This window comes from Eptesicus fuscus, chromosome 12, assembly GCF_027574615.1.
Source record: "Eptesicus fuscus isolate TK198812 chromosome 12, DD_ASM_mEF_20220401, whole genome shotgun sequence".
Taxonomy (NCBI): Eukaryota; Metazoa; Chordata; class Mammalia; order Chiroptera; family Vespertilionidae; genus Eptesicus; species Eptesicus fuscus.
Genome location: NC_072484.1, coordinates 71,195,741 through 71,216,298, shown reverse-complemented (window position 1 = coordinate 71,216,298; position 20,558 = coordinate 71,195,741). Strand labels below are relative to the sequence as shown.

The window sequence follows — 20,558 nt, the reverse complement described above, 5'->3', positions numbered from 1 at the left end:
AAACATCAGACAGGCCGAAACCGGTTTGGCTCAGTGGATAGAGCGTTGGTCTGCAGACTGAAAGGTCCCAGGTTCGATTCCGGTCAAGGGCATGTACATTGGTTGCGGGCACGTCCCCAGTGGGGGATGTGCAGGAGGCAGCTGGTCGATGTTTCTCTCTCATCGATGTTTCTAACTCTCTCTCCCTCTCCCTTCCTCTCTGTAAAAAATCAATAAAATATATTTAACAAACAAACAAACAAAAAAACAACAAAAAAAAACATCAGACAGCTCTACCAGGGTACACAGAATTTCAAATCAGTCAGCATATTTATGGATTAAAAAACACTTTTCTAGAATAGTATTAACTACCTAATTTATAAAAAATAAAAAAGTAATGAATTATCAAAATAAGCAAATAGAGTCAAATCTAAAAGTAGAACAAAATGGTAGAAAACAGAATGAATACAAAATAGAAAAATTTGGCCCAGCTGGTGTGGCTCAGTGGTTGAGCATCGACCTATGAACCAAGCAATCATAGTTCGATTCCTGGTCAGGGCACATGCCTGGGTTGCAGGCTCGATCCCTAGTGTGGCGCATGCAGGAGGCAGCCAATCAATGATTCTCTGTCATTATTGATGTTTCTATCTCTCTCTCCCTCTCCTTTCTCTCTGAAATCAATAAAAATATATTTATTAAAAAAAGAAAAATTTGGAAAGTTAAAACATTTTATTTGCTTGAGGTATAAGAACTACTGTTTAGTGTCCTAAACAGAGAAGAATTTTGAAAATGACAATTTTGTTTCTTCAAAAAGTAAGTAAAATTCTGGGTACACTTTTGAACTGTGACCCATTTCAAATAATGAAGTTCCTTCTTGTTATCAATGACTCGATAATGTCTATTAAAAGGACCTCATTCCTCAGTAAACAACCAAGCAAGTCAAAGATAACACAAGTATTATATTAATACTAGAGGCCTGGTGCACGAAATTCATGCATGGGGGAGGAAGGGGGGAGTCCCTCAGCCCGGCCTGCACCCTCTCCAATCCGGGACATCCCTCTCGCAATCCGGTGGCTCCTAACCACTCGCCTGCCTGCCTGCCTGATCGCCGCCTATCTGCCCTCCCCTGCCAGCCTGATTGCCCCCAACTGCCCACCCCTGCTGGCCTGATTGCCCCTACTGTCTCTGCTTGCCAGCCTGATAGCCCCCTAACTGGTCCCCTGCCGGGCTGGTCGCCCCCTAACTGGTCCCCTGCCAGCCTGGTCACCCTCAACTGCCCCCCTGCCAGCCTGGTCACCCCCTAACTGCCCCCCTGCCAGCTTGGTCACCTCCTAACTGCCCCCCTGCCAGCTTGGTCACCCCCTAACTGCTCCCCTGCCGGCCTGATTGCCCCTAACTGCCTCTGCCTCGGCCCCCGCCACCATAGCTTTGTCCAGAAGGAAGTTGGACATCTGGGAAGATGTCTGGTCGACCTGGTCTAATTAACATATTACCCTTTTATTAGTATAGACTAGAGGCCTGGTGCACGAATTCATGCACTGGTGGGTCCCTTGGCCTGGCCAGCGATCGGGGATGATGGGGGCCATCTCGCCCAGTCCTGATCGGAGCCCATGGGGGTGGGGCCATCCAGGGGGAGGGCTGATTGGGAGCGGGGCCAGCCAGGGGGGGAGGGCTGCAGGCGGTTTGCCAGCTGGCCCCACCCCCTGGTCAAACTCCTGGTCGAGGGGACAATTTGGATATTAGCCTTTTATTATATAGGAGGATAAAACACCATAGTCTTAACAGTGTTAGACATATTACCAAAGGCTCATGGGTTTGTGTGTGCACAGATGACACACTATGAACACAGAGGTGGACTTTAAGACCAAGCCCAGCCCCAACAAGGGTCACACCAGACGTTGGTCTATACCTCTGCTTATCTTGACCCTGTTATGGCCCCTGCTTTTCTCTGGTAACAACTCTCAGACAGTCCAACAATGTTATGGTAGGTTTTGCAACATGGTGTTATGAACTGAACTGTGTTCCCTCCTCCCCTCAAATTCATATGCTGAAGCAAAGCTCTATTTCCCAGTAATTCAAATGTGAACGTATTTGGAGATAGGGCCTTTAAAGAGGTGACTAAGTTAAAGTGGGGTCACTGGGGATGGGCCCTAATCCAACATGGCTGGTATCCTTTTAAGAAGAGATGAGGACACAAACACACAGAAAAGACCAAGTGAGGACACAGGTGAGAAGGACTGCAAGCCAAGTCCATAGGCTTCAGAAGAAATCAAACCTGCCACCTTGATCATGAACTTCCAGCCTCCTGAATTGTAAGAAAATAAATTTCTGTGTAAGCCACCCAGTTCCTAGTATTTTGTTATAACAGCCTCAGCAAACTGATACTACCAGGAACGCATTTTGCTACAAAATGCCCTGACTAAAGAAGAGATGCTGCATCTAAAGCCACCCTTAGGAAATTTTTGATGGCTTAAGGGACATCTCAAGTCATCTCAACAACTGGGGGGAAAAAACAATAAAACACATTCATAATAAGCATCTAAAGTTTTATCTAACCTCATAAAACACTGCTGGACGTTTTTTCCTTAGCTACACAGCAATCACCAAAATTCACTTCCATTCCTTGCCTACTCCACAATGATACATTATAACCATTTGCTAAAGTGGTCTTCTTCCATGGCTCCAGCCTAAGACCTCAGTCAAGCTTACACATCAATGTTTTCCTCAAAAATTCCTCCCAAAATGATATTTGCTTCATTAGCCTGAAAGCTCCTTGGTGGCAGAAACTTATTCAGCTTAATTCACCTGGTGCATGGTACTTGTAAATGTGTACTGAATAAATAAATGCCACCAATAAATTCATACTAAATTTCAATGACATAACTCATATGTGATTATTCTGGGTCTCTTCCTAACAGTGTGTCTGGTAATCAGTGTTCCCTGACTATCTGGATGAATCTCATAATCAAAAAGTTGAGTAAAAAAGCCAGATACAAAACATATATTCTGTATGATTCCATTTAAATAGAGTTCAAGAACAGGCAAAACTAATCTTTGGTGACAGAAGTCAGAATAGTGTTGGGGGAGAGGAAATGTTTTCTATCTTAATCTGAAGGTGATGGTTACAAAGGTATATACACATATAAAAAAATGCATTTTACTTTACTGAATGTATGTTATACTTAAAAAACCCAATTTCTATGTTATGGTCCTAACCTACCCTCCATCCAAAAAAGTCAGTGCTCAATTAACGTTTGTCTGAATGCCTAAATATCTTTAAAAAAATGTTTTCATTGATTTTTTTAGAGAGAGAGAGGAAGGGAGAGGGAGAGAAATACTGACTGCTGCCTCCGACATGCCCCTACTGGGGATTGAGCCTGCAACCTGGGCATGTGCCCTGACCAGGAATGGAACCAGCAACCACTCAGTGCATGGTACAACACTCAATCAACTGAGCCACACTAACCAGAGCCCTAAATGCCTTTTGAAAACAATAATCTATCTACTCTTTCCATATAAGAGAAGAAAAGTCTCAGCAAGCATTACAATCAAAGTCTTAAACTGGAGCTAGGTTAGGAAACACTATCATCCCCACATAAGCAGGAAACTCACGTCTGCCCCAAGTTGCAGCAAGCCTGCAAGTGCTAAATGGGTAGCAATTTTTCCCTCCTAAAACTGCCGAAAGCAAAATCCCTACGTGACCAGCCCTACTGCTGAGACACAGAATCCCAGTGACATTTTAAGATACTAGCAGAAAAAAGGAAATTTCACAACTTGTTCTACCACATTAAGAATCTAGACACATTGGCAATAATATCAGAAGGAAGCCTCTGTCCATCTCTCTAGCAATTATAACTTAATTTAATTATTCTGCAGCCTACCTGGCAAACTCTTATTCATCCTTCAAAACCAAATTCAGATGTTAACTCTCCTGGGAAGTTCTTAACCTTGCACCCTCCTCTGTTCCTTTTAATGTTTGTGTATACTTTATTTCACTGCAATTTAAATATTGATCATGTTTATTTTGGCATTCTTACACTTCTATACTGTAATCACATCTCTCACCCCAGCACCAAGTGCATGGCAGAGTACTTTGGAGGTATGCAAATATCTGTTGAACTGACTACCACCGACCAAACCCTACCATTTAAATGTCTAACTACAGAGTCCTAAAATAAGTAATATTTCCCAGATAAGGAATAGTCTGTACTTAAGAAGAGTGAAAAAAAACTATAAATATTCTCTAGGACAATGTTATTTTTAGTATTGTAGTCACCAGCCTCTAAGAGTGAACTTCAGAGAAGCAACCTAGAGACTAAATGACTTAAATGAAGATCATGGGACCTGCCAGATAGGCTATGCTCCAGAAGACAGAGGTATGGTACAGCAGAATGGTCCCCGAAGCAGTGGGTTCATTCACTTCAAGGCAGGCTCTCCAAGTTCCTGCACTTATATTACATGGAAGCACAAGTAACCATGTGACCCTAAACAGTTTCTTTACCTCTCTGTGCTTCAATTTGTTTCATTAGTAAAATGGGGGTGGGGGTGGGGGATAATAACACAACCTACAACTTCCCACAGTTTTAAAGGGTTAAATGAGAGAATAAATGTAAAATACTTAGTACCTAGCATATAGCAAACACTTGATAAATGTTTGCTCTAATTATTCTGCTGCTCTAGGATGGGATGGGGATGCCTGGGTTTTATCTGGTCCTATCATATTCCTGCCCTGCCCGGTACTGGGGCCAAATGTACTCTCTGGGCCTTTGCACCACTCGCTTCCACTTTTACACTGCTGATTCCCCCTAACTTAGTTTCCTATTTCATTTCCTCAGTGCTCTATTCCCTTTTAACAGATTAATGACAGTAAATTAATCAAATACACAGATCTCTATAGTCACTCTCTCAAATATTCTTATGGATAAATCCAATTAAGTAATGAGGATTTCAAGAATTTCAGGCTTTACTATCTAACATTAAATCAATCTTCCTTCCCTCCACTCCGACCCCACAATCACTTTCTTATTTTAGAAGGGAGAAGGGATGATGGCACCACAAATCATAGAATAAAGATGCCCATTTCACCTTCCTGGAAGGCAAGCCCTTTGATTGCCACCAGAGCAGTTTTACTTGTGGGCTTAAATAAAAATATATTAAAAAAGAAGAAGAAAAAATAATAATGGCTGGCTCCATCTTCCCCTGTCTCCACTACCAATGCCTCAATTCAAAGATTTAAATCCTAGCCAGGTCACTGCAGTAACCTCGGAATTCATTACCCTGCTGTCAGACCTCTAGGTTTCCTTAAACCAGCGGTCGCCAACCTTTCAGACCTCATGGAGCTACTGGTTGGCAACCGCTGCTCTAGACCACTGGTACTCAAACTTGGGTGCACACTGGAATCAGCTGAGGTAGTATAAAAAATCCAATACCTAGGTCTCTCTTCCAGAGAATCTGATTTTATTGTGTGGAGCCTGCGCACTGGTATTTTTTAAAGCTCTCAATTCTTTTCTTTTTTTTTTTTTTTTAATACTCACCCGAGGACATTTTTCTATTGATTTTTTAAAAATATATTTTAATTGATTTCAGAGAGGAAGGGAGAGGGCAAGAAACATCAATGTTAAGAGAGAATCATTGATGGGCTGCCTCCTGCACTCCTTACTGGGGACCGAGCCCGCAACCCGGGCATGTGCCCTGACCAGGAATCAAACCCAGGACCTCCTGGTTCATAGGTCAATGCTCAACTACAGAGCCACGCTGGCCAGACTCCACTGATTTTTAGAGAGAGTGGAAGAGAGAGGGAAAGACAGAGAGAAATATCAATGTGAGAGAAACACATCAATTGACTGCTTCCTGCACACGCCCTGACCAGGGCCTGGGCCAGGGAGAAGTCTGCAACTGAGGTACGTGCCCTTGAACTGGAATCCAACCCGGGACTCTTTGGTCCTCAGGCCGACACTCTATCCACTGAGCCAAACCGGCTAGGGCTAAAGCTCTCAATTTTAATATGCAGCAGAGTTTGAGCATCGCTGTTATAAACCAACCTCAGCTGGCCAAGTGTAGAATACAAGCCACTCTCTCGCATTAAAACCTCTAATGACTCCTCAATGGCAAAACAACTCTAAACTCCTTACCATGATCTTCAAAGCCTTGCAATTTCTCCCACCTACTCCCCCAGCCCCATCGCCCACCACAACTCCACAGCTCTCCATTATACTCCAGCCACAATGAACTTACATTTGCCTCCATCTGTTCACAGAATACTTCCTATGCATGAGACTCTCTAAACTCAAACACTCCTTCCAGTCTCTGATTATGAAACTCCAAACCAACGTTCAAAAAGCAATTTAAAGTTTCTTCCTTTCCAAAGCCTTAACCAAGTCCCCTGGGTAGATGGCTGCTCCCTCTTATATTTGAACAAAACTTTCTACATAGCTGAAATTTGACATTGTAGTAGCAGTTTACATTTCTATCTCTACTAATAAACTGTGCATTCCTCAAGGACAGAGACCAAGTGCATTTATCTTCAAGTTCTCAATGCTCAGTAATGCTGAAACAAAATGAAAGTTCAATAATTATTTACTAAATAAATAGCTATCACATACTGTGGAATAAACAAGTAACATGAGAAAAGAAAAAGGCAGTTCAATATGAAATGCAAATTAGTTATAGAGGCAAAATCTGACTCAGAAGTGTAGAGGAAAGAGAGTGCTTCTGGCAGATATACAGGGGGGAAGGCCCCATGATGACACTGGGACTTGTTCTCAAGTCTCAAAGGAAGGAAAATATCTACATAGGCCAGGAGCAAGGGGCAGAAAACTATGAGCTTGGGATAAAGTCATTTAGCTGTGCCTTGCGTTTCCTCAAAAGATACCCTAAAATTTTTTTTAGGAATTAAGCATGCTTTTCTTTGTTATAGAAATCTACTCTCTGTCTCATTATCCTGCTTTATTTTTCTTCTAAGTCTTATCACCACTTGATACATTATGGTTTTGCATATTCAAATACTAGAACATATGCTCCATGAGAGCAGGAACTTCCTTTTGTTTATTGTCTGTCCCAGGGTTTATATCAGTGCCTAGCACATAGTAAATGTCCAATATATATTTGTTGAAAGGGTAAATGAACAGATTTATTATGGGTTTCTGCTCTAATGCTCCCTTTCACCTAGGAAGCCAACCTCACTCAGTCTCCACACATCCAAATCCTGCCTATCCTCCCAAACGCTAATAAATGTCCTATCTGACTCTAAGGCTTTATGAAGCCCCACCTCTCCCTTTATCCTTGTCTTATAACACTTTTACAGACTATATCGTAATAGCAAAATTATTTGTGTACAAGTTTATCTTATCTCCCCCTTTATACTGTAAATTCTTTGAAGGCAAGCTCTAGGACATCCCCCCATCCCCTTCAGCTTCCAGGCTTCCAGAGCACAGTGCCTTAGAGAGTTTTTCAGTAATCCCTGTTGAATAAAAGGAAAAATTAAATTAAATATTAATATTATCATATTAACATCAGAAAGATTAAGATCAATAATGACCTATCTCGGTTCATCATGGCTCTATGGTACCTGATTCTTTAAAATATCCAACACTTAAAAAACTAAATAAAATAAAATATGCAACACCTATACCATATTATAATGTGTCAGGTATATTCCAAGGCTTTACATAAGTGAACTCATTTAATCCTCAAAACAACCATATGAGATAGGTATTATTATTTATCTCCATTTTGCGTATGAGCAAACTTAGACATAGAGACGTTCACACAGCCAATTAAGTGGCAGAGCAAAGATTCAAACCCAGGTCTGGTTGCAGAATTCATGCATTTAACCACTAGTTGTAATGCCTTCATGGTTGCTGGGTAGCCTCCTATTCATAAAGCTAAAGGTGGCCTTCTGAGAAATTTACTTAGAAAATATTAGAGATGTGAAGGTATCTAAGGCAAAAAAGTACCCTCATTACATGAAAGATGGAATTCCAGAGGGCAGTGAAAGTAGGTAACAGGTAATATAAAAGGAATGGAGATCTTTGCAGTACAAGATTGGGAAAGACAAGTGCTAATAAGAGACAATCACCCTTGATACTAGAAATTTAAGGGCATCTGAAGGAAGGGATGAAACAGAGGTAAGTGTAAGCTTTGGCATGAAGTTATCATGGACGGAGTCCTTAGTCTGTATATAATAATGGGTACTGAGATAGCACAGCATAGAGAATGACAGCAAACTCTAGTGCTTAAGAATGTAGGGCTCAAACTGCCTGGGTTACTAGTTCTGCAATTACAGACAACTTAATTCCTGTCTCATTTACTCAACAGTTGAATGGGCTCAGTATCAGCACTTAGTCATGAGCATAATCGATAATAATCCACATACACTCATTAGGATGGCTTGGTTATGTGCAGTTAAAACTCCATTTTAAAAACTCAGTGGCACCCTGGCTGGTATGCTCAGCGGTTAGAGCCTCAGCCCACGCACTGAAGGGTTGCAGGTTTGATTTCTGGTCAAGAGCATGTACTGGGTTGCAGTTTTGATCCCTGGCCATGGTCAGGGTGTATGCAGGGTGGTAATCAATTGATGTGTCTCTCTCACATCGATGTCTCTCTCTCTCTCTCTCTTCTCTCTCTCTTTCTCTCTCGTCCCTCACTCCCTTCATTTTCTCTAAAACTCAATGGAAAGAAATACTTCGGATGAGGATTAACAAAAACAAACAAACAAAAACCTCAGTGGTTTAAAGCATTAGCTTACTTGCTTACATTACATAACCATTGCAGATGTCTTTCAGGGGAAAAAAAAAAAGGTATCAAAGTGTCTCACATCATTTCCACTCTGCTTTGGATATTGAAATTTGAGTGGAAATGATGTCCAAAGCAGTCACACAGCCATGCTCAACTTCAAGGTGATGGACAAATGCAGTCTGACAATGTACCTAGAAGAAAGAGAATATTGGTGAATGGTCCTAATGACCACCACACCATGCAAGAGCCGACGACCATACCTGGCATAGCTGCTATTATTATTATCATGATTATTGAGGGGGGTTGGGAAAAACCTATTCTAATAACCCTAAGTCATAAAGCTGAGCAGATGTGAGAAAATCTATCATGCATGTTATTTGTAATAAAGCAAAGGTGAATTTCACCATGATATAATAGAGAGGCATGCCAAAAAGTTTCCAGTAAGCAAAATATAGTAAACAGAGCTACCAAAAGGGAAGGACATGCCAAAATGTTTCTAATAAACAAGAGCTACCAAAATAGTACCACTCATTTATACTCATTTAAGAAGTGTAAAATTTCATTAATAATTATCTTTATTTTATTTTTAAGAACATAAAAAGGATTATGTAGATTTTCACAAATTTATTTCTAATCTCAGAACACTCCTTGCCCATAATTCCCCACAAAATTTTCAAGACCCTAACCATCTGTTAGGGAAAGAGTAGAATTCTAATCCTAACTTGGCCATAGACCAACTCATGGCATCAAGAAATATTTACATGACTAGGACTCTGTACATCATCCATAATTGCACTAGATAGCCTCTGAAGTCCCTTCCTACTCTACTCTTCTGCAATTCTGAGAAGCCAGAAAGAGGCTTTGATTTAGAAGAACCTAGTTAATATGCTGAATTGTGTGAAACCTTATAATGCTTAAATCTTGAACCAGAAATAACTGCCACGACCACACCTATAATGGTGGCAACAAACTTTGTTCAAGAGTGAACATGAAGAAAGTCAGAGTATCCAGGGAGAGCCCTGCTAGCATGAAATGTTGCAGTCAGAGCACAGAGGAGTGAATAGAGTCTGACTATCATGTATAAATAAGGAGACTGGGCATGGCTTATGAAATCCATCTTCTAGTAACATCTCATACCACATTCCGGCTGCAGCTATGGGAACCAGTGACAGTGACAGGTACAAACTTGAAGCAAGGAACTTCCAAACCTTCAAGGTTAGGATCTGTCAACTATCAGATCTCAAACCCAACAGATTGGGTTTTCCAAGCCCTTAAGACCCCAAAACAATAATCCAAATGTAAGCCTAGAAACCCTTGGGAGAAAGTCAAACAAAAAGAGCCCAAAGCATGTTACAAAACAATAAGCCCCCAATCAGTGATAATTGTGTCATTTTCGGTTAAACAGAAGCCTCTGCCCAGACAACCATGTCTGAGCATATAAGACAATCATTTCAACAAAGCAACAGACACTGCTGTATTAATAATTTTGCTATTCCTGCAGCCCTATCCATGATCTTTAAGAAGCCTTCCGATTCCAACATTCTGAGTGTATAGAGCATATTGGGACCCCTTACTGCCTCTCATGGTTCAAGAGTCGCTGCCTAAATGACTAACACTCTCCTGCTTGAAAACCTAAAGCCTGGCAAATATATTTAATAAAATTATGGTATGATTAGAAAGATTCATCTTATTATGCCTGAACAGAATCTTAAAAAGCTAAGATTCCACATGTGGATCTTCATTTTCCATTCTTTTTTTCTTTTTAATCCTCTCCCGAGGAGTGAGGACATTTTTCCACTAATTTTTAGAGAGTGGAACGGAGGGGGTTGGGAGTCAGAGGAAGAGAGGGGGAGAGGGGGAGAAGGGGAGAGGGAGGGAGAGAGACAGACAGATAGACATCAATGTGAGACACATCAATTGGTTGCCACCCACACATACCCCCACTGTGGATGGGGATCAAACCTACAACCCAGGTAGGTACATGCCCTTGAGAGAGAATCAAATGGGTGACCCTCTGGTGCACAGGCCAACACTCTAAACAGCAAGTTATGCTGGCCAGCGCTTCATGTATTTCTATAGCCATGTTTCATTCTACTTGTCAATCACAAAATAATTTCCAATTCTGAAATGGATATTGAACAATAGGTTGGAATCATTGTTACCCTTGATTTTTAGGAGTTTAAAACCTAAATTATAGGAAGATGGGGCTGGAGGCAGGAAGCATAAACAACCCTGAATGAGAAAAATAAAACAAAAAACACCTTTCTTTTAATGAATCAATTTTTAAATATTTGGGGACAGAGGGTAAGTCTCAATCTTTCTAGGGAGCCTTCATGAATATTATTAAAAACAAAGATTACCTTTATAAACTGAAAAACCATCCTCTAAGTAAACTGAAAAACCAGAAATACTTTACATAGAAAAATCTCCATTAACTAGTCCAGTGGTCGGCAAACTCATTAGTCAACAGAGCCAAATATCAACAGTACAACGATTGAAATTTCTTTTGAGAGGCCAATTTTTTAAACTTAAACTTCTTCTAACGCCACTTCACAATAGACTCACCCAGGCCGTGGTATTTTGTGGAAGAGCCACACTCAAGGGGCCAAAGAGCCGCATGTGGCTCGCGAGCCGCAGTTTGCCAACCATGGAACTAGTCTAAAGAAATGAGAACCCTCAATAACCAGCGTTTTATATGGAGAACTGGAAAATACAGTATTGCCTTTAACAGCCGCCTGTCTTGAATCTTTATATGAAAGGAAAAAGCTTCAGAAGTCATGTTGAAAGACAATATGCACGTTAGTCACAGCCATGAAGGGGTCACTGGAACAGCTTTGCTATTTGCAAAACCTTACAAGGCACAAATCTAAATTTATTTTTTGATCCTACTATTTTCTTAACATCAAATCAACTTTTAGATAAAAATAAATAGGTAAATATAAATGGGTATAACGTGCCAAATTTTATTAAATGATTTGCTTAGTCTCATTTTAGGCTAAAGAGTAGTCTTGTCCTATAATGTATTTTTCCTTTGTAAATGAAGAAAAAAATTCTACTTCCCCGACCCCTAAAAAAGGTTGTGAGGCAGCGAAAGGGTCTAGAGTTTTGCTGTCAAAATCCAATGCCACTAGCCATATGTGGCTATTTAAATTAAATTAACTAATAGTAAATAAAATTTAAAATTCTGTCCCTCACTCATACTACTCACCTTTTGAGGGCTCAGAAGCCACATATGACTAACAGGCCTCACACAGACATAGGACATGTTCCATCACAGCATAAAGTTCTGCTGAACAGTGCTAATCTAGAACACTTTTGCAAATTTTAATGTGCACAAAAATCACCAGGACAGCTTGTTATAACACAAATTACTGGGTCCCCACTCAAGGTAGTTTATTTCAGTCAGTCTGGGATTGGGGCCAAAAATTTTCATGTCTAACAAGCTCTAAGATAATACTAATGTTGCCTATCATCCTGAGTAGTGTTCTCTATAAAGAAGGACTAGTTTTTGCTTTTTCCCAATCCATCGTGGACCAATACTTTAAAATACTAGAAAAATGAATTACCAGAAAAAAATATTTTTTAAACAAGGACTACACTATAAACTTACATTCTTTATTATTAGATTCAACAGAAAAATCCTTTTTCTAAAAACTTCTACAAAAGCATCTAAATGCTTCCTTTCGAATTTTGGACTTACCCATCACAGACAGGTCACAAACAGTCCATAGACCTGCACAGATCTGCGGACTAACTTTGAGCAGCACAGACCTAAGAGAGCTTATTTTATATTTTTACAATAATCTTTCTGGAGCTGGTCATTAATGATCTCTTTCATACCCTCTATCATTTCCTCAGTGGATTTTTACAACTCAAGGCACAACTGTTAATTCCATTATGCAGAATACCCTTGAGTCCCTTAAAATGACACTATACAGGGTTCGCTGATAGAAGCAATCTGATGGCATCATCAGTTATAATGTGATCCAATTCTGTCACATGGTAAAACATGCATGATGGCTTGACTTTTTCATGCTAACCCATGGTTGAATTTAGGCTGCTAATATTGCAAGGTGTTATGCCAAAATATACAATGAACTTCAATAAAGTCTCTGTTAAATTATGTAAAATTTCTTTCAGTCAATAAAATCTATTATCTGAATCTAGCTTATCAGATATAATCTTGTCAAAGATTTCTTAGCGTACTGATGGTTTCCTTGAAGCCAAAATAAAGAGTCCAGGTACATTTCTTTACCAGGTACACTTAGGTAAGGAACTGCCTGAAGCTTAGGTGATTTCCCCAATTTACTATCAAGTCAAACAGATTTTTCAACTTCTGGTCTAGCCCCACAAATGGATTTTTATGAAAATCTTCAGGGTAACTTCAAGTTCAACCACTTCCTTGAGACACTAATCTTAGGATTTTCTTGTCGCTCTAGAATTTTGTTTTGCCAATTTGCTTGACTTTTTATTAAGTAAATTATAAAATAAGGTTTAGAGAACTTTAATATGTGATCCTTTTTCCTATAGTAACAGCTAGTTCAATAGAACTTGACAGATATGCATGTAAAATAAGGTTATACACTGAACTAGACCTTATATTAAGACAAATTCCACTTAAAATGCACAACATTAAAAGAAAAGTTGCTGGGGGGATGAGGGTGGGAGAGGTAATGGGGAGAAAAGGGACATATGTAATACTTTCAACAATAAAGATTTACTTAAAAAAAGAAGTTGCAAAGTATCTCATACAAAGTCTGGAGAATACAAAAATAGAGGGATTTTTTTTTTAATTGCTCCTCTCTCAGTGTATGAAAGAAAACTCTTTTCCTCCCAACATATTGAATAAAGAGTAACAGAATGAATAAAAAGTAGTACTCAAAGCAAGAAAATGTCAGGAGCTTCTGCCATGGCCACCCTTCCAGTCCCATCTGCAGAGGCAGATGGCTGAAACTGAGGCCCAGGACCCTCTAAGACTGTCTAGCAATTGACCTCATGCCTCCCGCTTCAACCTTTCCACATCAGGCTGCATGGGAAAGAGTGTGGAACAGCTTCCCAAGTATAACTAGGCAAGGGAGAATTCTGGGGAAGATCCTTGCCTGGACGCTGCCAGGAGGGTTGCAGAAGTATTTCCCCAAGACCAGGCTAACTGATCCAGACTGAGACTGTAGGTCCTGCTAAAGGGGGACAAAAGAAATCAGGCTCCAGGCAAAAGACTATGGTCACACAAAACAAATGTTCTGAAATGACCTAAATCAATGATCCTTATTGTTTCTGCATGTGAATGAGAAGAGATTAGGGAGAGGACAGGAGAGTAGGAGTCACAAACCCCTCTAAGATCCTAAAAAGCAAAGATTCACTTCACATAAAAGTGCACACACAAACAAAATTTTGCATACCATTTAGGGGAGTTCACAGACCAAAGACTCTCTAGGGGTCCATGAAGCCCAGGACAAAAAGTCTCAACCTAAATAGGTAAGAACTAAAGGTCAATGTTACCACAGTAGTTAGACCTTCTTTTAACCTGAAGCCTGATCTTTTTACATAAAGAATCTTTGAATAAAAAAATATAGAGATTCTAAAAATAAAATATCTTAGTCACATGGTATACAAGATAATCCAAAGCATATTAAAAATTTTGAGATCCCTGGCTGGTGTGGCTTAGTTGAAGTGTCATTCCATACACCAAAAGTTGGTGGATTTGGCTCCCAGTCAGGGCACAAAACCAGGTTGCAGGTTCGATCCATGTTTCTCCCACTTACACTCAATGACTCTCTCTCTCTCTCCCTTCCTCACTCTAAAATCAATAATATATATCCTATGTAATAAAGCACAGAGACCAAAACGGCAGAATGACCAGAACGACCAGAGACCAGAATGACCGCAGCCCCTCGCCCCAGCCAGCCCCATCCCCAGCAGGGACCCCCACCGCAATCCGGGGCCCCCATCAGGGCAGGCCTGCAGGCCCCCACCCGTGCACCAGGCCTCTATCCTATATAATAAAAGGGTAATATGCAAATTGACCCTGACAGCAGAACAATCAGAATGACCGCTGGACCAGTCACTGTGAAGCGCACTGACCACCTCTCAGTCCCTTTCCCATGCCGGCAGGCTCCAATCACCCGATGGTGAATGGGGAACCGGGGTGGGTGGCAGCAGGGGGCGGGGCCGGCTGCTGGCAGCCAGGGAAGATGGCCCTGATTGCAGGCCAGGCCTAGGGACCATACCTGCACACGATTTCGTGCGCTGGGCCTCTAGTATATATATAAATTTACTGAGAAAATACTATATTAAATTAATGAATACTCTCCATAAGAATTTTAATAAAGGAGGAGAAAAATTAAAGACTCTCTTTACTTATTTAGAAAGTGCAATCTGTATACATCACTTTGTAGTTGTTTCAATTCATTTCCTGAAGTTATCTTAAAATTCTACTTTCCAGTTTTCTGCACTCTCCCTCTGCATTTCATGGTTATTACTGTACCAGCTAAGCCTGAACTCCTAAGTCCTAGGAAGAACATACCTACAATGTAGAGACAAGGGGAGAAAAGGGTGCCCAAACTATATTCCAATATGCCTTTTCAGTGACAAATACTTTAAATGATAAAGTAAAAATGGACATGTGCAGAGAAGAATGTAGACAAGGTGTGTTACTTTACCTAGCACCATACCACTAAAACATGACAGACTCACCAAGTGGCTATGAAAACAGGAATAGTTTTTCATCTCTAGCCCCAGTACCTGGCTGAGTGCTCAACACACACCAGGTAATCATTCAATGCTCCTTTTTTTGCTTCCTTCACAATTATGTCACATTCTGCTGCAAACAAAAATGTTTTCTCGGGAACAGATATCTAAGCCCTAGCTATTATTTTATGTATTTCAAAGAGTTTTCAATATACAGTAGCCCCTCTTTATCCACGGTTTTACTTTCTGCAGTTTCAAGTTACCCACAGTCAATCATAGTCCAAAATATTAAAGAGAAAATTCCAGAAATAAACAATTCATAAGTCTAAACTGCGCACCGTTCTGAGTAGTGTAATAAAAATTTCACACCGTTCTGCTCTGTCCCACCGGGATATGAATCATCCCTTTGTCCAGTCTATCCACGCTCTGTACACTACCCACCTGTTAGTCACTTAGTAACCATCTGAGTTATCAGAGACACTGTCTAGGTATCGCAGTACTTGTGTTCAAGTAACTCTTATACCTTATAGTAGCCTAACACTGTCGCAATGCCTGCATCATTCAACTCACTTCATCATATCATATAGGCATTAAATCATCACATCATCAAAAGGGTTAGTACAGTACAATAAGATATTTTGAGAGAGACCACATTACTACTGTATATTGCTATAATTGTTCTATTTTATTTTTGTTGTTCATCTCTTACTGCACCAATTTTATAAATTCAATTACCACAGGTATGTATGTATAGGAAAAAACATAGTACAGTTGATTCATGAGCAATACAGATTTGGACTGCGCTGTTTCAGACACAGATTTTTTCAGAAATACTCTATTTGTATTTCCTTTATGATTTTCTTATTAACATCTTCTTTTCTCAAGATTACTTTATTGTAAGAATACAGTATATAGTACATATAGCATACAAAATATGTGTTAATAGACTGTTTATGTTATCACTAAGGCTTCCCGTCAACAATAGGCTATCAATTAAGTTACTGGGGAGTCAAAAGTTATATGTGGATTTTCAACTGCATAGATGTTCAGCGCCCCTAACCCCCATGTTGTTCAAGGGTCAACTGTACATATAGGGTTTGGTACTATTTTTGCTTTCAGGCATCCACTGGGGGTCTTGGAATATATCCATGTGGATATAGGGGGACTACCATTGTAACCTGGTACTGGAGAATTCAGGCAAGTACCATGAAATTCGCTGTAGCTCTTCCACAGAATTAAACTAAAGCTTTGTAGGAGGAATGAAAGTATAAAGAGAACCACTAAATATTTATTAAAAATAAAACTAGTTTAAGCCTTGCTATACTGGGGAAGAAGAGGGAAGGAGGGAACAGTCAGTCACCTCAATTGATTTGGATATCGTCACTGTCCTAATTGCTGTCATTGTCATATACCAAAGATATTTTTGCAGGCAGAATCCTTGAATCCTAAAACCTGTTCAAAAGGGTTCAGAACATGAGGGGTCCACGTGTGACTCCATTTGGTCATAACTAATACAAAGTCTTTCTATGAAAGTTGAAAAACAAGCCTGAGGATGTGAAACCAGTTTCCCTCCTGGTTAACACAGGAAGACATAACCATAAACTCTGCTTGGGGGCAAAGCCATACTTTCAAGAAAACCAAAAAACTCCTTTGAAGCTTCTATAAATCAGAGACTTCCAAGACACAGTAGCCCAAGGGCCTGTCGTTTCTGATAGGTTTCCTGTAATATAATGGCAACAGTCACAAATGAGATCTGGTTTCTAAAGAGATATAATTCTACTTCAGATTTTCTTTGGTATTTAAAATAGTTATAAAAAAAAGTAAATTATAAAATACAAAAAACTATCTGCCAAAGGATTTTCCAGGAATGCAGTGGTGTTAGTCATGGCTTCCCCATTTCACTTAGAACTGGCCTTTCAACTTCTTGTGTGGTTCGCATGAAGTATTATACTGAAGAGTTCAGAGAACTTCCAGCTATATTAATAATAAATTATAAAAATAATTATAAAGAGAATATTAACAAGTTGTGAAAGTGATCATACTGAAAGAGTTTTCAGTGCTATAACAACGAAAGAGCTAATGTAAAAAGCAAAGAAATAACTGCAGTATAAAAGATGTGACTCTAGGCAGACTGGGATACCATGATAAGACACAATTAATTTCACAAAAGGTCTAGATTTACTTGCCATAGCCAGACTACAGAAAGAACAGTATCAAAGTCTAGTTACTATAAGGGAGATTCCAAAGTTAGCGAAACGAAGGGGAAAAAATTATAGAGGATAGCTTTTAATAGCCCATTAATAAAAAAAAAATGTTTAAATAATTCATCATAATTCATCTTGGAAATTGCCCCGGTACAGAAAGCAGTCCAAAACTAATAATTTTATCACTCCGAATTTTCCCAGGCCTGCAGTTACAATCATGCATGGCTTATACAAAACCACCTGTTCTGGTTGGCATAAACCATGTTACTTGACGATTCATGCCTAATCATGTTATCACACATGAATCTCAAACCTTCTTTCTATTGACAGAGAGCCACAAAGTTCACCAAAACTATCTACCTGATCTCCCAATTTGGCTTACCAAAAAACTCTTATTGTGTCATGCAGTTAATGAGTACACATCCGCAGTAAGAAAGACAACTCAGCCTCGGGACCACAGAATGGTTCCTGTCCAGACTTTTCTAAGGGCCACAAATGTATCCCTACCAAATATGTCAAAATTTGGGGCCTACTAGGATGGTATTCCTCTACAGTATTTGAGAAACAATACAATCTCCAGCAATAGTGCAGACATTCTAAAAATTGTAAAAAATAAAAAAATTAAGTATTTCTCTGTTCGTGGATCTGCTTACACCAGAAAAGGGTAGTCTTGAGGGGAGGAGGAGGAATAATGCCCACACACAGCCCCAAAGATGCCTGGAGATGCCAGGGACTCGCTAAAATCCTTGGCCAGATTACTAATGGTTCATAAACCCTAATTTGGAGCACATGGGCCTACAAGTTCAAAACTGAATTATACTGCCTTATTAGATCCCACACTATTGAAACCACAGTCCCATCAGTCATAACTGGAACTAGGAATACTTTATGTACACAAATATAAGTGCCTGCTTATGTATTTTTAATTGGATCAAATAAAACTGAAGCTGCAAACAAACTCCAATTTCAATTATCTCACTAGTGAGGGGATTTCCTAATAGCATCTTTTTTAAAAACCGAGTCGCTGCCAACCCTCTGCACATCTGACAGGCACGTCCCTGGAAATTTGGGAGCAACAGACTCCGTTACTTCCCAATAGCAAAGGAAATAAATACCCTGAAGAGGACATATGCCTGTTTTTTAAAGCTCAAACATGCAATCTAATAAAGCATAAAACTTGGCTACGGGGTTGCTGGGCACCTCCAGGGTGCCAATTTGGGGGGCGACTGCGCGCTAGTGCGTAAGAAGGGGACGGAGGAGTGCGCGCTCCGAGGACACGCGGGGGCCCCCGCCCCCTCCTGGAGCAGCAGCCTGGCACCAGCCCACCCTTCTCCACCCCTGCAAACAGACGCAAGACGCCAATAGAGCAACTTCTCCGCGGGGGCGGCCGCGGAATAGCGGTCACCCCCGCCAAGGCGCGGTGCGGCCGGGTTGGGGGGTCACTCCTCGACCTGTCCCGAGGGGTCCTCCGCACGCCCCGCCCCCGCCCGTCAGGCCTAGGGCCGGGGGCTGCCCGGACCCCCGCCCCTCCGCGCGGCCCGCAGCAACGCGCTCCCAAGGACGGCCTCCCTCCCGAGCGCGGCCAGAGCGCGAGCGGGTGCGAGGCGCGGCAGCGGCCGGCCCCTCTCCTCAGGCCTCAGGCCGCCGCCTGCCCTCCGCCAGGCAGCCCGCCGCTGGCCCAGCTCGGACCCGGCCCGACCGGGCCTCGGCGCCACTGCAGCCCCTCATCCCGACTCCATTCATAGGAGCACCCCAGCCCGGCCAGCGGGGCGGGGCCGGGGACCCGCGGACAAGGCCGGCCCCCCGAGGCCGGGGAGAAAAATAAAAAGTTAAGAGAAGAACTTACCTAAAATGGCTCCTGCAGCAGCCAAAATACAAACAGCTATTATTTGGTGAAGTTTAGCTCAGACACCCTGCAAGGACACCCTAACCCGGCTCGGGCCCGCCTTCCTTGCCACATCATTGGGCTTCGCCAGCCCAAAACATAGAGTCATTGGTCAGTCTGGCTGCCGCTCAGGTAGAAGCCCATTTCAAGCTTGCTTGCAGGGGCGAGTGATGGGCTCGCTCCATTGTGCTCATATTTGCATGGATGTGAGCGCGGCGCTGATTGGCCAGTGCTGGGACCGCCCCGCCCCCTGCCTCGCGCCCCCCCCCGCCTTGGAGACGCCGCTGCGCGCGGCCCCGCCCCCCGGGACTGAGTGGAGGGGCCACGGGGGGCGGGGCGGGGCCGGGGTCCTGGGGGCTTGGGGGGGGGCGGGGTCTGGCACACTGTAGACGGCAGGCAGGGGGCGGGGACCTGGAGAGCGCGCGAGCTGGGCCGGGGTTCAGCCGGCAGGTGGAGGTCTCGCAGGTAGCCGGCTAGCCATCTGGAAGACCCGGGCCTGGCGTCTCCGGGTATGGGAAAGGATGTGACTGGGGTCCCACGACCGAGAGATTCCGCTGGGGCCGAGGTCCCACAGACAGAATCCAGGAGAGGCGAGGGTCCCGCAGGGCAAGAAACGAAGGTGCCGAAAAGCTAAGCGAATAGCCAAGGAAATCTATGCTCTGTCTCCAGCCACATCTCTGCCTCTCCGCTTGGCTCCCTGGCACTCGACCTGCTTCTTCCCAAGGCCCTCGCACACCCCGGGAGTTTTCCAGGCCCCGGGATCCTGTAGCGCTTTGGGTATACCTGTGTAAAAGCAGGTGTCTGCGCTATGGTGTATATATTTTCAGGCCTTTCTCCTGCACCATCCTTGTAGCATCCTCAAGGACAGGACCCAGCATAGGGCAGGGATTCAAGTAATTGTTTAAAAAATTTTAATTCATTCATTAGCAGCTAATTTTTTAGTGCCGACTAAATGCCAGGCATTGATCTAAGACAGGGGATACAGCGGTCAATAGGACAAAGACCGCAGGGAATAGGCAAGCTAATAGGAAAGAAAGACAATAAGTAAATACAAGGGGCAGGCAGTG

The 20,558-nt window shown here is 42.0% G+C and overlaps 1 protein-coding gene across 1 annotated transcript in view; it reads right to left on the bottom strand.

Annotated features, from left to right (window-relative positions):
- CHD6 (chromodomain helicase DNA binding protein 6) overlaps window positions 1–19,607 on the bottom strand; it is a 181,036-nt gene extending 161,429 nt beyond the window's left edge. The window contains exon 1 of the mRNA XM_008158512.3: window positions 19,453–19,607. The gene's annotated coding sequence lies outside the window, so the exon portion shown is untranslated. The remainder of the gene's footprint in view (window positions 1–19,452) is intronic.
- Between the last annotated feature and the right edge of the window lie 951 nt (window positions 19,608–20,558).